A 16,052-nucleotide genomic window follows, 5' to 3' on the forward strand; every position below is an offset into this window, starting at 1 on the left:
GAATATCCGAGTACCGAGCCGAGCCGGCTCTGTACTTTCGCGCTTTTTTGGAATCGAAAACAAGACAAAACGTCATTGTTACGTCGTCGGATCTCGCAAGTTTTGAACTCTATAAGTACCGCCCTCCATGGCGATCTAGCGCCATTTCACAGAGGGACACAGAAGCGGCAGCACAGTCTGTAGAGGCAGCAAGCTAGATAGAATAGAAAGAGGAGGGGGGTAACTTTGTTCAACAAAATCTACAGTGACATTTTTGAGAGCTCCATTGCTCCATTGCTAATTATCATTGCTGAAAATACAAATATTTGGGCTGGCAGGCTTGGTGTAAAACTGTAAATCTACTGTGTTATTGTTATGGCCACCAGTGCGACATAAACTTGTAGAAGTTAGCAGAAAAGGTCTTCACCTATAGCAGCCGCCGTTCCCGTAGAGACTGGTTATGCTCACAGGTACTCGGATGGGACTTACACTCAGTGTAGTACAAGTTTATGGTCACACGGCAGCGCTCAGGTACGGAAGGTAATACACGGAGTAGGGACAGGCCAGAGGTCTGCGGATTGGACAGAGATGATAATATCTGACTGGCCTGACAGAGCACAGGCGGAGACATATGGTACATGCTGGGTCAGGGCCACAGGCAAAGGTTCAGAGTCCGGGTACAGGCAGAGGTCATACACGAGAAAGCAATCCAAGGTTTAAACACCAACGCAGCACAGAAGCAGGCAACATACTGGAACAGAACGCTATAACCGGCAGGGAGGTTAAGCCCTCCCTGCCTTAAATACTGGAACCAGCCAATCAGGGCTTTGCCCTGTAACAATCCTCAAGACCTAACTAATAAATAAAATACCTTCATTAATCAACCCGCAGGCTGCATACACTTAGCGCACGCGGCTGACTGCCCTGTGTTGCGTAGCGTGCTAACAGGACACTGGCAACGGTCGAAGCCGTGAAACAGGAAGTAACGTCTGATCATCATGGAGACTGCCGGGATGCCAGCAGCAGGGGACAGAGAGTCGCGGCGGTGCCCGCGGCCGCTGCTGCTGGTAACAGTACCCCCCCCTTGTGGAGGGGTCAAGGAACCCCGACATCCAGGCTTCATGGGAAATTTCCTAAAAAATTCCTTTATGAGCTTATCAGCGTGGAGACGTCTCTGCGGCACCCAACATTGCTCTTCCGGGCCATAACCCTTCCAATGCACAAGGAACTGGACCTGACCTTGAACTTTTCTTGAGTCAAGAATTCACTCTATGATGAACTCACGATCTCCATTCACAAGCAGAGGTCAAGGCCTGTTTGAAGAAGGTTGATTGAGCTTGCTAGGAGAAACAGCTTTTTTCAGGAGAGAACAATGGAAGGTACTAGGAATCCTCAAAGATGGCAGCAACTTAAGTCTGAATGCCACAGGGTTGATCTTTTTCTCAATCGTAAAGGGTCCAATAAATTGGGGTCCCAGTTTCCTACAGGGTTGCCTCAATTTGATGTTTCGTGTACACAACCAGACTCGATCCCCCACTTTCAATAGACATGGACCACAATGCCGATCAGTGAGGGACTTGTACTTGCAAGAAGCTTGACGTAGTGCGGAGTGTACCTTTTTCCAGATGGACTTTAAATGAGATGTAAAGGTGCCGGAATCACCAGCAGAAATAACAGAGGAAAAAGAGTTTGCTTTCAGGTGGAACCCGAGGTTATAGAAGAACAGGGATGAATGTGTTGCAGAATGGCAAGAATTGTTATATGCAAACTCCGCCCAAGGTAAGAGAGAGGACCAGTTGTCATGAAACTTGGATACATAAATGCACAGGAACTGTTCCAGTGACTGATTGATTCTTTCTGTCTGACCATTCGATTGTGGGTGGTAAGCAGAAGACAGGCTGACTTTGATCCCGAGAGAGTTGCAAAAGGACATCCAGAACTGTGCTATAAGCTGGGACCCTCAGTTTGAGGCAATGTCTTTCGAAAGACAGTGGAGACGGAAAATATGTGCAATGAATAATGTGGCCAAGTTTCTGGCATGTGGTAGCTTGGGCAACGGCACAAAGTTTGCCATTTTGCTGAACGATCAATGACCACTCAGATGGTGTTATGACCAGAGGACCATGGGAGATCGACAATTAAGTCCATTGAAAGATGTGTCCAAGGCTTGCTCGGAGTAGGCAAGAGTAGCAATTTACCAGGAGGATGGTTCCTAGAGGAATTGTTTCTAGCACATTCCGGGCAGGCGCGGACGTACTTCTTAACATCCGAAGACAAGGTGGGCCACCAAACCCAGCGGGATAGTATTTCGATGGCCCTATGGATTCCTGGATGACCTGCTGAGCAGTTGTCGTGGCATTCAATGAGGACTGACTTCCTCAGATGAACCGGAACAAATTATTTATTTGTAGGAGTCTGGGTTGGAACAATCTTTTGGAACTGGCGGAGTGTGACCCCAAGATCTTGAGTTAGACCGATATGAATGGAGGATGTGGGAATAATAGGTTGCGGGTCAGGAGACTGAGGATGGCATACCATGAAACTCTGAGACAAAGAATCAGCTTTGGTGTTCTTTGAACCTGGACGAAAGGTGATGATGAAGTTAAACCGTGTCAAAAACAAAGCACAACGGGTCTGCCGGGGATTTAGGGTTTTAGCAGTCTGGATATACTGGAGATTTTTGTGGTCAGTGAAGATTGTAGTGACATGGATTGCTCCTTCTAACCAATGCCGCCACTCCTCAAGGGCCCACTTGATGGCCAACAATTCACAATTTCCGACATCTTAGTTGATCTCAGTGGACAAGAATTTCCTGGACAGATATGACAGGGATGTAATTTCTTACTCTGAGGATCTCTCTGAGAAAGAATGGCACCTCCTCCAACATCGGAGGCATCCACTTCCACTATAAATGGTAGTTCTGGGTCTGGGTGCCTAAGAACAGGTGCAGACGTGGAGCCGACTTTGAGGGCTGAAAATCTCACCAACGCCTCTGGAGACCAATTAGCTGTGATAGCATCTTTCCGGGAGGGGCAGTGATAGGAGCCATCAGGGAAGAAAATGAGCGTATAAACCTTCGATAGTAATTGATGAAGCCAAGGAATCTTTGAATTGCCTTCAAGTTAGTAGGGAGGACCCAGTTCTGTATTGCTTGAACTTTACTGGGGTCCATGGGGAAACCAGATGATGAGATAATGTATCCTAGGAAGGCCACCCTGGAGACCTTGAACTCACATTTTTCCAAATTTGCATAGAGATGATGTTGGCGTAATTTTTGCAGAACCTCACAAACTTGTTGGCGGTGCTGAGACAGAGATTGAGAGTAAATTAAAATGTCATCCAGATAAACCACCACTGTCTTTTCCAGGAATTCACATAAGACATTGTTGATGAGGTCTTGGAAGACTGCCGGAGCGTTGCACAACCTGAACGGCATCACCAGATACTCATAATGTCCGGAGTGAGTATTGAAGGCTGTCTTCCACTCGTTTCCCTCTTTAATATGTGTAAGGTTATAGGCACCTCGGGGGTTGATCTTCGAGAAAACGGTGGCCGATTTGAGCTGGTCAAATAAAATGGAAATTAACGGCAAGGGATATGTGTTCTTGACTATGATTTTATTCAGGCCACGATAATCAATGCAGGATCTCAGGCTGCCATCCTTTTTGGCCACAAAGAAACATCCAGCTCCTACTGGAGATTTGGAGGGGCGGATAAATCCTTTTTTTAGGTTCTACTCTACGCACTGTTCCATAGCTTGGGTCTCTGGGATAGATAAGGAATACAGACGTCTTTTGGGTAATTTGGAACCCGGCACAAGATCAATAGCACAGTCATAGTCCCAATGAGGCGGGAGAGAGTCAGCTTTCTTTTTACAGAACACATCACCAAAGTCCTGGTAGGGTGCAGTTAACAATTCCGGATTAGGCTGTAGAACTCTAAGAGGTAGGGTTAAGCATGTAGAAGAGCACTCTGGACTCCAACGGATGATCTCCTCCTTCTTCCAATCAATAAGGGGATTATGACTCTGCAGTTAAGGATACCCCAGAATCAATGGAGCAGATGGACAGGGAATCAGGAAGAATGAGAGCTCCTCCATATGGAGTGATCCTACAGATAAACAAACCAATGGAGTCTTAGCGAGTATTCTACCCCCAACCAAGGGGTTACCATCCAAGCCACAGGCAGTTATGCTTGAACCCAATTTGATATCAGGAATGCCAAATGTCTGAGTCAAGTGGATATCCATAAAGTTACCTGCTGCACCACTATCGAGGAATGCTGACACATCTGTGGAATGATCTCTGAAGATTAGGCGTGCAGGGATTAACAGGGAATTTTCTGAAGAGAGTATTTGGAGACCTAAGCTCACCTCTTCACCAGTGCTTAGGTTCAGGCGTTTCCTGACTTGATAGGGCAGGAACGCACTAGGTGGCCTGATTGACCACAATACATGCAGAGAGCCAGGGAGTGCTGTCTGGAACGTTGACAGACCTACACATAGTGTGCAGCCGCCGGCAGCAAGCCCCTGCAATCTCAGCTCACTCAGAACACTTTTTGACAGTTTATATTTTTTTTTCAAATTTTGGGGCCAAAATTAAGGTGTGTCTTATACATTGGGAAATACAGTAATTGTCATTGCTGAAATAGAAATTATAGGGCTGGCAGGTTTGGTCTAAATCGCAAGTTACATTTTACTGTACCATAGCTCACTCAGAAACAGGAGAGATGGCAGGGTTCAGTGCTGGAACAGAAATTGTAATAACAGAGCTGTCCGTGTTCTTAAAAGTCTCCAGTGACATTCTACAGTGCCACAGCTCATACAGAAACAGGAGGGATGACATTGTTGTTCTCAATCTCCAGTCTCAGTCATGATGAGACTAATCCCTCTACCTCATGTGCTAAAGCCTATGTTCAAGTGCATAGTGGTTTTAAGTCAGGGAAACACAAATGTAAATACAAAGTTTGTACCTTTTTAAAGAAAAAAAAACGCTATAATAAAGGTGAAAGTTTACTGTAAAAGAACATAAAATTGGCAAGATGCCATTCTACCCAAAATATTACCAAGCATACCAGCATCAGGTAGCTCCCTTCTCTTAGCTAGATTTCAGCAGCTGCAATTAACACTGTCATCATATTCACCCTCATCATTGTGTACATGTTCCTCAAACATTACTAATTCATCCCCGCTGGAATCCACCATCACAGAAATCTGTGTACTTTGATGTAACTGCTAATAATGGCCTTCCTCATGGAATTTGTAGTTCATTTTATGGCAGAGCTGTCAGGATTTTTGGACAATTCTTTTAGAGTAGCTTAAATGTCAAAATGTTGTGCTGACTCATCTGCATCACCACTGGGTGTCTTGGGAAAGCTTAGTTTTTTCCTAGAAGCAGTTGTGAGAGAAACTGAAGGAGGAGACGTTGTTGTGTCATGTACCACTTGAGCTGTCAGCCTGCTGACCAGGAGCTCTGGGACAGTGATCTGATCTGGGACAGTGGGAAATAAATAGAGATGCTCACTGACCCCTGTTTTTTGGTTTTGGATCTGGATTACTTTCATGTTTTGGTTTTGGTATTGGTTTTGCAAAACCGCCCTTGCGTGTTTTGGTATTGGTATTGGTTTTGTTTGGTTTTGTTTTGCAATTTGTTAAAAAAATTACATTTATTTGTGCTACAATAACATAATTTAGGTATTATTTTGTAGCTACATTATTATTAACCTCAGTAACACTAATTTCCAGTCATTTTTTATTCAATTTTGACCCCCTCCTATGTCACAATATGATTTTCATACTCTTGAAAAGAAAAATTGCTGCAGTTCTTGCCAATGATAAGAAGAAGGCCATTGTCATGCCTGGGCATAAGACCAAAAATCCACCTCTTAAGTGTGGAATTATTTTTACAAAAATCCTGGCAAGAGTTGTCTATCCATTTGTAGCGTTTTTAAAGCCACACTCAGTAGAGGTAGGGACCTTAACCATCTGGGATCCTCATCCATGTTTCGTCATTTTTCAGCGAGTTCTTGGAAAACTGTTGGGAAAATCAGAAACTTAGGTTAAAAAAAATAACAACAAGCAGTCCAGCATAATCTACCTCCCTTCTCTCATCTACATCCCAGCACCTGCAATCTTCCCCCCCAACACCTTCATAATCAATATCCCCTGAACCAACAATTGGTAGTTAAACAATCCTCTGCAAGAGGAAGCAAGAATAAAACCTGTCACGCAGTCTCAAAGTGGATCACAGACACCCTGGGTACTATGCTAGTGTTAGATCTGCGTCCAATGTCCACTATTAATACAGTTGAAGACATTTAATTGAGGTGTTCTGTCCCTGTTAGCAAATGTCATGACTATACTATTTTACTAGAAAAGCTATTTCTCTCCTGTACCGGAAAGTTCCTAAAAATTTAATTATTGGGCGACAAAATGGCATTCTACCCACTGTACACTTAACCACAGATATGTGGACAAGCGGAACTGGGCAAACTAAAGATTATATGACTGTGACAGCCCACTGGGTTGGTCATTCGCCTTCCCCAGCATGGACAGCAGCAGCATGTACCCAGGTACGTCACATTTTTGAGAAGTAGGCTACTCTGTGTATCAGCGGCTTCACTAAGAGGCATACAGCTGACAAACTGTTCCAAAAACTAAGGGATGTTATTAAAAGATGGCTAATCCTGCTTGGAGTCTCCTGAGGATATGTCATTTCTGATTATGACCCCAATATTGGTCAAGCATTACAGTGGGGTTGAATTCCATCACATTTCCTGTTTTGCTCACACTATCAACTTGGTGTTACAGAACTTTTTAAAAATGACATGCAGGAGATGCTGTTTGTGTCCAGAAACATTTAGGGTCAATTTCTGGTTTCTGCAACAGCATGTAGGAGAATGCAGCAGCTGCAAGAAGACTAGCATTTGAGGGGAATATACTTTAGTCCAGCGAAGTAGTTACCTGTGAAGAAAGTGCAGACACGGTTAGCTTGAGTCAAGTCATTGCCTTAATAATACATTTTGAAAAGGTGCTACAGAAAATTATAGTGTGAAATAAAACAAAGTAAATGTGCTAACTATATTTTAATAGTAGATTAAATACTTAATTTTCTTTGCAAGGATCCCAGACTTATCAACATCTTGTTTTGACGTCTTCTCCTTCAGTTTCACTGGCAACTGCTTGTTGTAAAAAAATTGCTTTCCCAAGACCCCCAGTGGTGATGCAGATGAGTCCGCTCAACATTTTGATATTTGCTCTGCTGTAAAAGAATTGCCCAAAAATCGTGACAGCTCTGCCCTAAAATCAACTAGTCATTCCCTTTGGAAGGCCATTATCAGCAATTACATCATACTACACAGACTTCTATGATGGTGGGATGAATTAGTATTGTTTGAGGAAGATTAGCACTGAACCCTGCCACCTCTCCAGTTTCGCAGTGAGCTATGGTACAATAAAATGTAATTGCAGATTTAGACCAAGACTGTCAGCCCTATTATTTCTATTTCAGCAATGACAATTAGCAACGGAGCAATGGAGCTCTCCTCTTTGGATGTTACCTATATAACGCAGCACAATTTGCCTGCAAATTCTACAGACAAGCCTGCTTGTCTTCCTCTTCATCAATGACTCTTAGCAATTGAGCACTCGTCTTTGGGTGTATGTTACACCCAAACCTTATTAGTGCAAATTAGGAAAACGACAGTTTAATCCCTGATAGGCCCTCCACCATCCTTTGCATGTTAATAGTAGGATTGGTTGGAGTTATAGTCAAGGTCACACATTTTTTTGACAAATCCTTCAAACCAGCCCAGATGTCAAACTGTTGTAGTCTGCCACGTGCGTCTACCCTGCTTGTGTTTGGAAAGTGCAAATTGGTGCCAGAACCTCACGTGCCAGAACTGGTGCCACTGGTGCCACCCTGCTGCCTCTGGTGCAGGACTTACACAATCAACCGCATCATCATCAGCGCCCTTGTCGGATACCCAAATCTCCCCCACATCCTCTTCTAAAGACAAAGTGTCATCATCACTTGGTGTATCACCGGCTACACTCGGGCTGTTCAGGCACACATCATCAGAACTGCTGAAAGGCCCCTTCTTTATGGGTACACTAACAGAATGCTCACGATTAGATATCCCACTGTTGAATGGACTCTACACAGGGATTGGTGTCATTTGTGATTCAGAGCAAACATTATCCTCTAATGCCTTACTGTTATCTTGCAGCTCAGCTTTGACGCGTAACAGTAGTTTTGCACCACTTGTAGGCTCGGTAACATTTTTTGATCTGCCACTAATAGACAAAGGTGAAGGCCTCATTCTCTCTTTGCCACTGCGTGTGTAGAATGGCATGTTGGCAATTTTTTTTTTATCGGCAGTTAACTTTTCCTCAGTTACACTTCTTTTGCGCTTCAACACAGTAAATTTTTTTTTGGGGTGTGTTTTTTTGACTGATTTTAAAACACTGTGTAGTTTGACATCGCCTTTCCCAGATGACGTACTGGGAACACTACCATCAGGACTGGTGACAGAACCTGGTTGCTCATTCTGCTCATATGTGGACTGCTTTGAATCCATTCTGAGCCCAATGCACTTGTAGTGCTACAAATTGTTTTAGATACTGCTGACAAATATGACTTTTGACAGCCAGAAATATTAATGCAAAAGAATGGGGGACACCCCAAAAGCACTTGAGAGTGCTAAAAATTATTTTTAAGATTACTGACAAACAGGACTTTTGACAGCCAGAAATATTAATGCAAAAGAATGTGGGACACCCCAAAAGCACTTGGGAGTTCTAAAAATTATATTTTAAGTCTGCTGACAGATAGGACTTTTGACAGCCAGAAATAATAATGCAAAAGAATGGGGGACACCCCAAAGCACTTGTAGTGCCAAATATTGAAAAGACTCCTCTATCCTCCTCTCTTCTCTATCAATTGTTATCAGAATTGTAATCAGAATTGTAATCAGAATTGTTATCAGAATTGTATTCTCTGTCCCTGCTCGAATCAGCCTTTGACTACAACCTGCTCTCTCCCTCTGTCAAATGGCGATGGATTGCTGTGGAGGCAGGTATTTATAATTTTCAAGTATCGCGAGAACCGAGCCCCGAGATCCGACGACGTCGCGATGACGTTCGGCTTCGATTTGGAATCCGAGTCGGCTCGGTACTCGGATAGGCAAAGTTCGGGTGGGTTCGGTTCTCGGGGAACCGAGCCCGCCCATCTCTAGAAATAAAGTCATTGCTCTTAAACCTATTATCAAGCAATAGTTGGCTAAATGTAGTGATCCAATTTCAAGATGTTGATAACTCTTGGATCCTGAAGAAGCAAATTAAGTACATAATCTATAATTACAATATAGGGTTAGGGTTACAAAATAGCGGATATGCTTTGTTTTATTTCCTTCTTCAATTTCTCTAGCTGCTTCTCAAAAAGTCTAATTATGGCTATCACTTGACTCAAGCTAACAGTCTCTGCATTCTCTTCACAGGTGACTACTTCGCTGGACTAAAGTACATTTCCCCTCATATTCTATTCTTGCAGCTGCTGCATTATCCTACATACTGTTGCACAATCCCGAAAATGACCCTAAATATTTCGGGACACAGACACCATCTCCTGCATGTCATTTTTTAAAAAGTTCTGTATCACCAAGTTGATTGTGTGAGTAAAACAGGGAATGTGATGGAATTCCCCCCCCCCCCCCCCGCTGTAATGATCTAACAATATTGGTGGCGTTTTCAGTAATCACATATCCTCAGGAGAGTCCAGCAGGATAAGCCATGTGGCAATGACATCCCTTAGTTTTTCGAACAGGTTGTCAGCTGTATTACCTCTGACCTGCGCCTTGTCTCGTCTCTGATAACCACCTCTCACTCCCGCCTGCAAGACTTCTCCCGTGCTGCTCCCCACTTACAGAATTCCCTACCACGCTCAATCAGACTTTCCCACAGCCTTCAAATCTTTAGAAACTCTTTGAAAACCCATCTCTTTTTTTAGAGGTAACCTTATCCTCGATAACACTATTCACACTAATACACCCTCACAACTATCCCAATCTCCACTCTGAGCCACACTCGCTCCTCTTGTTTCAGCTGTGCCCTCTTCCCTTTAGAATGTAAGCTCTCTAATGAGCAGGGTCCTCCATACCCTGTGTTTTCGTGTCTCCATTCATTTTGTCTGCCTTGTCTGTTCTTGTTTTACGTATGTTTTGTTTTATGTATATCCTTGTGTTCCCTACTGTAGGGCGCTGTGGAGCACTGTGGTGCCTTACAAATCTACGATAATAATCATAATAATAATAATAATATGTCTCTTAGTGAAGCAGATGATACACAGAGTAGCTGCCTCTGACAAATGTGACGTACTTGGGTACATGCTGCTGCCGTTCCTGCTGGTGAAGGCGAATGAATCACCAACCCAGTGGGCTGTCACAGTCATACAATCTTTAATTTGCCCAGTTCCACTTTGTCCGCATATCTGTGGTTAAGTGTTCAGTGGGTAGAATGGCATTTTGTAGCCCAATACAGGGGCGCATGCAGGGGGAGTTTCTGGTTCTCCAGAAACCACTCCACTCCGCAAACCAACGGGAGCTAAACATTGCCCCTACACATTACTGTACTGTACAGCAGCCGCGGCGCTGTCAAAGAAGCGTCCGCGGCGGAGCTGTATAGTATTACAATACAGCGCCACGGCTGCTGTACAATTCATCATCGCCTCTATATATCAGCTGGAGGGCATGATTCATGATTATTAAAGGGGGATATAAAACTTTTAGTGAAAGATCAGTTAGATGGAGGAAATGGTAGTCAAGGCAAGAAATGACAGGAATGCGTATAAGAGATTTTATAACATCCTTTATTATATTAATGGAAAGGATCTAGAGATTGGAGGTGGGAGGAATGGTGGTGAAGATTACAGAATATTCAGGTAGTGGTATGAAAAATTATAGGAGGGCACCACCAGTTTCTTTTTATATATATATATATTGGAAACCTCCCCCCCCCCCCCGCCCCCCCCTTAAAAATCCTGAGTTTGCCCCTGCAATAATTATATTTTTATGAACCTTCTGGTAGAGGTGAGGAACAGCTTTTCAGTAAAATGGTGCCGTGGAGGGCGGTACTTATAGAATCCAAAACTCGCGAGATCCGACGACATAATAATGAAGTTTTGCCTCGTTTTCAATTCTGAGGGCGCGCGAAAGTACCGAGTCAGCTTGGCTCCGTACTCGGATCTGCAAAGTTCAGGTGTGTTCAGTTCTCAGGGAACCGAACCTGAGCATCTCTAGTAATTATACTGCTGGTAAACTCCCAATGCAAGTGATCACAGATAAATGTGAATTTTGCAAGTTAAATTGCGTTCAAAGCAAGATAATGTAAATATAATATCCTGAAGGTAAACATTCAATAGAAAACCTCAGACGCAGTAGCACCGCCAGTAGCAATATATAAAGGCATTAAATCCCTCCAGGTTGATATATGTACAGGCTGCATGAATCAGTCTAGATTGGGTAAAGGGGCAGCAGACTACATAATCTCCTGCCAAGCTAGTGCTCAAAATTGTATTTAAAGGGCCCTGTTTTACACTGAAACGTATTATACCCTCTGTGACTTCTGGAAAGATCGCTAATACATAAACGTGTGTAACTGTTCTTTTTAGGACTTCCTGAGTTAATAAACATAACTGCTTAAGGAACCCGCTTTGATGGCTACTTACCTGCTGTCATTCCTGTGACCACAGATTAGACCAATCTAAACCGTAATCCAGCTGTTCTGAGGTTTGGACGCTGCATTCAGTACCAACGCTCTGCCCGCTACCTGCAGCTCTGGTCTGTGTGATAGGCCAGGGGGATCCATGCACAGCAACCCGGATCTGAAGACAAGCGGTCAGGTGTCACAGCCCAGGTGTACCAGCAAGGGGGTACACTAGCAGCGAAAGTTACACAGAAGTGTAACGAGCCGCGGCGGTGCCTGAAGCCGCCGAGACTCGCTCCTTCTGGCGCCCTCGTCACTTCCACTATGTCCCGGCCATTGCCAAGGCAACGGTCGGGACGCTCTTAGGTTGTAGCCCTCCCTGCCGGTTCCTGCTTAGCCTGGTACTAGCCTGCTATTTCTTGCTCCAGTGGATTTGATTGTTTGTTGCCGACCTTGCCTGATTCCTGACTTCGTTTGATTGCCTGTGCCCCTTGACCTTTTGCCTGGACTCTTACGCTGCTGATTTGCCTGTGTCCTCTGACCTCGGTTCTGTGTACTGGATATTCTGTCTGCTGCCGGCCCTCGACCCTTGCCTGGACTTCACTCTGCTAATTGCTCCTTTACGCTGTCGCTGGGTTCTCCCCAGTCAGCGCACAACTCACGACCCTTAGCTGTCTGCGGGCCCAGTCTGTCCCCACCACTAGGGGCTCCAGCGAATACCAGACTTCTGAGTAGACTCCGGGTTTTGTGTTGCTGGCTATTGGGGTTCCTAACAAGAAGAGAGTGGTTTCTAGGTGCCCGTGAAGGAGCCTAGTTGTGGCAGCAGCAAGCCCCTCCTACTGCATCTAGAGGGGCGCAATTTGAGATAAAGAAAGGGGTCAGTGGCAAGGCACGCCCAGCCAGGCCCCCAGCAAAACGGACAGGGTGGCATAGGAGGTCCATCCTGTCCGTGTTGTTTATACCCTGACCATTCTGGATGTAAACAGCCTTTACACCTTTCCAGCAGGTGATCAACCACTCACTAGAAGGTGGCTGGCGCGTTCTTCATCCCAAATGGCATGGACTTAAACTCAAACAGGCAAAATAGGGTGATGAACACCGACTGTTCTTGAGCCTCTGGGGTCAATGGTATCTGCCAATTCCTCTTGCTCAAGTCAAATGTTGAAACTTGCCTTGCTCCAGCTAACTCCTCTAACAGAGAATCAATGCAGGGCAGGGGATATACATCAGGCATGGACACCTCATTCAACTGGCGGTAATCTAAGCAAAACTGTGTTGTCTTCCATTCGTGGGAACCTGTACAACGGAGGGAGCACAAGGACTGCGCAATGGATGGACCACACCTAGCTCTGCTGCACCTCTGGTGAGACCCAATAAGTGGGTTGACTTAGTGTCCTATGCTCACCAGTGTCCACATTGTACATCCCCAATGAAGTCCGGCTGGGCTTCCAACTAAACTCGCAAAGGGCCATAGCACTGCCTTAAGCTGCTCCCTCTTGCGTGCACACAACTTCTCATCCAAGCCCACCACCTCTACACCACCTTCACCTCTGTCATCAGCGAGAAGATCAGGTAATGGATCATTTCCTGGTTCCTCACTTGGTAAGCAGCAAACTATTGCTACCAGCTCCACACACTTGTGATATGCCTATTTATGTGGTAGGTCCGCTGCCACCTACCATCTCTATCAAGTGACACCACATGGATGATGTCATTTAGCCATTTTGAGACTGTGTATGGTCCAGCCCAGCAAAGGCAGCCTGGAGTCTGTTCTGACACTTGGGCACCAGAACAAGAACCTTCTGCATAACCTCAAAAACTCTGATGCATGATCCCAGATCCTACCAAGTCTTCTGCTTGGTCTGCGCTCTGCAAGGTTAGCTTGCGTGAGCCCCATGAGATTCTCTAACCAATATCTGAGCTTTAACACCATTAAAAGGGTGTCCCACAGTCGGTATTAGCACTAGCTTAGCAGAGCACGGAGTCTAACAGCCTCCCAGGTTTTCACCAAGAACTACCGCAAGGCAGGATCGTCTTAGCTGCTGAGAAACTGCAGGGTGCGGCCCCCACTAAACCTACAGACATAAAAGACAGATAGACAAGCGGCAATATAATACTGGAAAAGTACTTGTAGCCGAAGTCAGATGTACAGCGAAGATCCCCATGTAGTAGTGAGGTACAGCCGGGTCTGGTACACAATAGCAGATGTCAGTCGTGCCAAAGGAGGATCCAGCCGAATAGTGAGGTCCGAGCCGGGTCTGGTACACAGCAGCAGATGACAGCCGTTCCAAGGAAGATCCTATCGGGTAGTCTGGTCTAAGCCAGGTCTGGCACACAGAAGTGGACTCAGAAGCTGCAAGGAGCAACGCAGAGAGCAGATACATGAAGCCAGGAGTCATGTGAGCAACCTGTTGCTCTGACCCCGGGGCGCCTGAGATGCTGACACACATCACAGGACTTACAGCAGGCCCGGACGTCATCCGACATTCCAGGCCAGAAAAAGTTTTGTGCCAGGCGTTTCAGTGTTCGGTCTCTTCCCTGGTGTCCCGCCATAGAGATTTCATGGGCAACTGACATCAGTTGTGCGTGAATGCTCCGTAGTACTACAAGTTGAACTTGTACTCTGCAAGGGGGTCAATGTTGGGGTTACTATGTTCAGTCAAAGTGGGGTCAGGCAAATGGATGTCACTGCAGTCAGCTATACTCACCGCTGGAGCTGGCATACAGCTAAGGACATGAGCATCACCGGGCACCCCCACAAGATCAGATTGGTAGGAAACAACATCCTCTGTGTTGCTGGGGGACGTAGTCTTTCCAGGGGCAAAGAGCTGACTGGTACCTGAAGAAATAGCAGAGGGTTACTGTGCTTAGCGCTGGTACTTGCCCTCTACTGACGTTGAGAACCCACATAAACTGTGTAACATCCCTTCTCCCCATATACTGGGTGGCATCAGTACATAGGGAATGAGGGCTGTGCTGTAGTAATTATAGATAAACAGCACGTGCCAATAAGACAACTACATGCTATTATGCACAGCAGTACATACAATGCCAGTAAGTGTATACAATTCAGATAAATGCAATGACAGTCATTTTTCAAATAAACTGTTTTGTGCAATATTTCTGCATGTCATTTTATATTTTATTTTGTTTATGTTGAGCATTGTATCTATCTTGCTATATTAAATTACATTTAATAAAATTCTGTCTGCATTCTCACACGGCTATGTCTTGGCCAGGTGAAATGTTTCTAAATATTGATGACTAGAAACAATTTCTTCCAAATCAAAGTTGCGCTATATAAAAAATGATGATGATGATACTATAATAAACTGGACTGTAACACTTACATGACAATAAAAATGACAGAACTTAGAGCATGCTTGCCAACTCTCCCGGGATTTTCGGGAGACTCACGGACTCCCGGGAGAGTGTGGCAATCTCCTTCACTAGGAAGTGGGCAGATTTAGGTCCAAAACACCGCGATTCACCGGGAATTGCGGAGTTTGGCCAAAATGATTTTTGGAGCCCCGCCCCCTGCACGTCCACCTTCCCCGGCAGGCTCCCGGATCATATTTGCCATAAGTTGGAAAGTATGACTTAGAGGTTTATATTAATGGGAACCAATGATGAATGTGATTGTAACTGAACCCTATAATTGTTACAAACCAATAATGACTTAATGTAAAGCAGTCAAACAATGATTCATTTGAGAGCATTATTAAATTAAGTAATTGGCAAAATAAGACACAGATGATTTTCATGAATTATATCCCTAATTTCTTGTCTTGTTTTTAATTGCTAATTTAGTGTAAATCCAAATGAATAATTTCTAACTAACTTACAATCATTTGTGAGCTTTACCATCTGTTATTTCCTACATTCTCACCCTGGAACCCATAAAAAAATGTAGTTTCCTTACCAGAGACATTTGTCCTCTGAAGATAAGACGGAAACCGCCGGCCACTCTCGCACTACAATTCTAGGGGACAGTACATAATAATAGGACTGTGTATTATTATTTTTGATTGTTTACATTACTTATTAACCAGTGTACTGCGCCCTGGAGGGAAGCACAAAGATTGGCGGTAACAATTCATTGGCCACCAGTGAAATTATAGAGCAGAATGGAGTTTTCACACACACCCTGTACTTTCTACGCTGAGATAACGGACGCGTTATATGTCTTTGGTTGCAATAGTGGAAAGGATGAAGAACTGAATGGATGCTAAATATGTATCACAGAATATGGAGCTGAATAGGCCAATAAAAGATACATTCTGCTGTCAGTGACTGCTAAAAATAGGCACTTCTCCAGGAACAAAGCTTTAAAATGTGATAACCTCTCTTTTTAATTTGGAACAGTTGGCACCTA

The 16,052-nt window shown here is 44.6% G+C and overlaps 1 long non-coding RNA gene across 1 annotated transcript; it reads right to left on the reverse strand.

Annotated features, from left to right (window-relative positions):
• Window positions 1-5,794: 5,794 nt before the first annotated feature.
• Window positions 5,795-16,010, reverse strand: LOC142110405 (uncharacterized). Its single transcript, XR_012680523.1, has 3 exons — window positions 15,600-16,010; window positions 14,386-14,516; window positions 5,795-6,011 (listed from the first exon to the last, which is right to left on the reverse strand). It is a non-coding gene; the product is annotated as an uncharacterized LOC142110405 (long non-coding RNA).
• Between the last annotated feature and the right edge of the window lie 42 nt (window positions 16,011-16,052).

The sequence above is a fragment of the Mixophyes fleayi genome, chromosome 1, assembly GCF_038048845.1.
Source record: "Mixophyes fleayi isolate aMixFle1 chromosome 1, aMixFle1.hap1, whole genome shotgun sequence".
Classification (NCBI taxonomy): Eukaryota; Metazoa; Chordata; class Amphibia; order Anura; family Limnodynastidae; genus Mixophyes; species Mixophyes fleayi.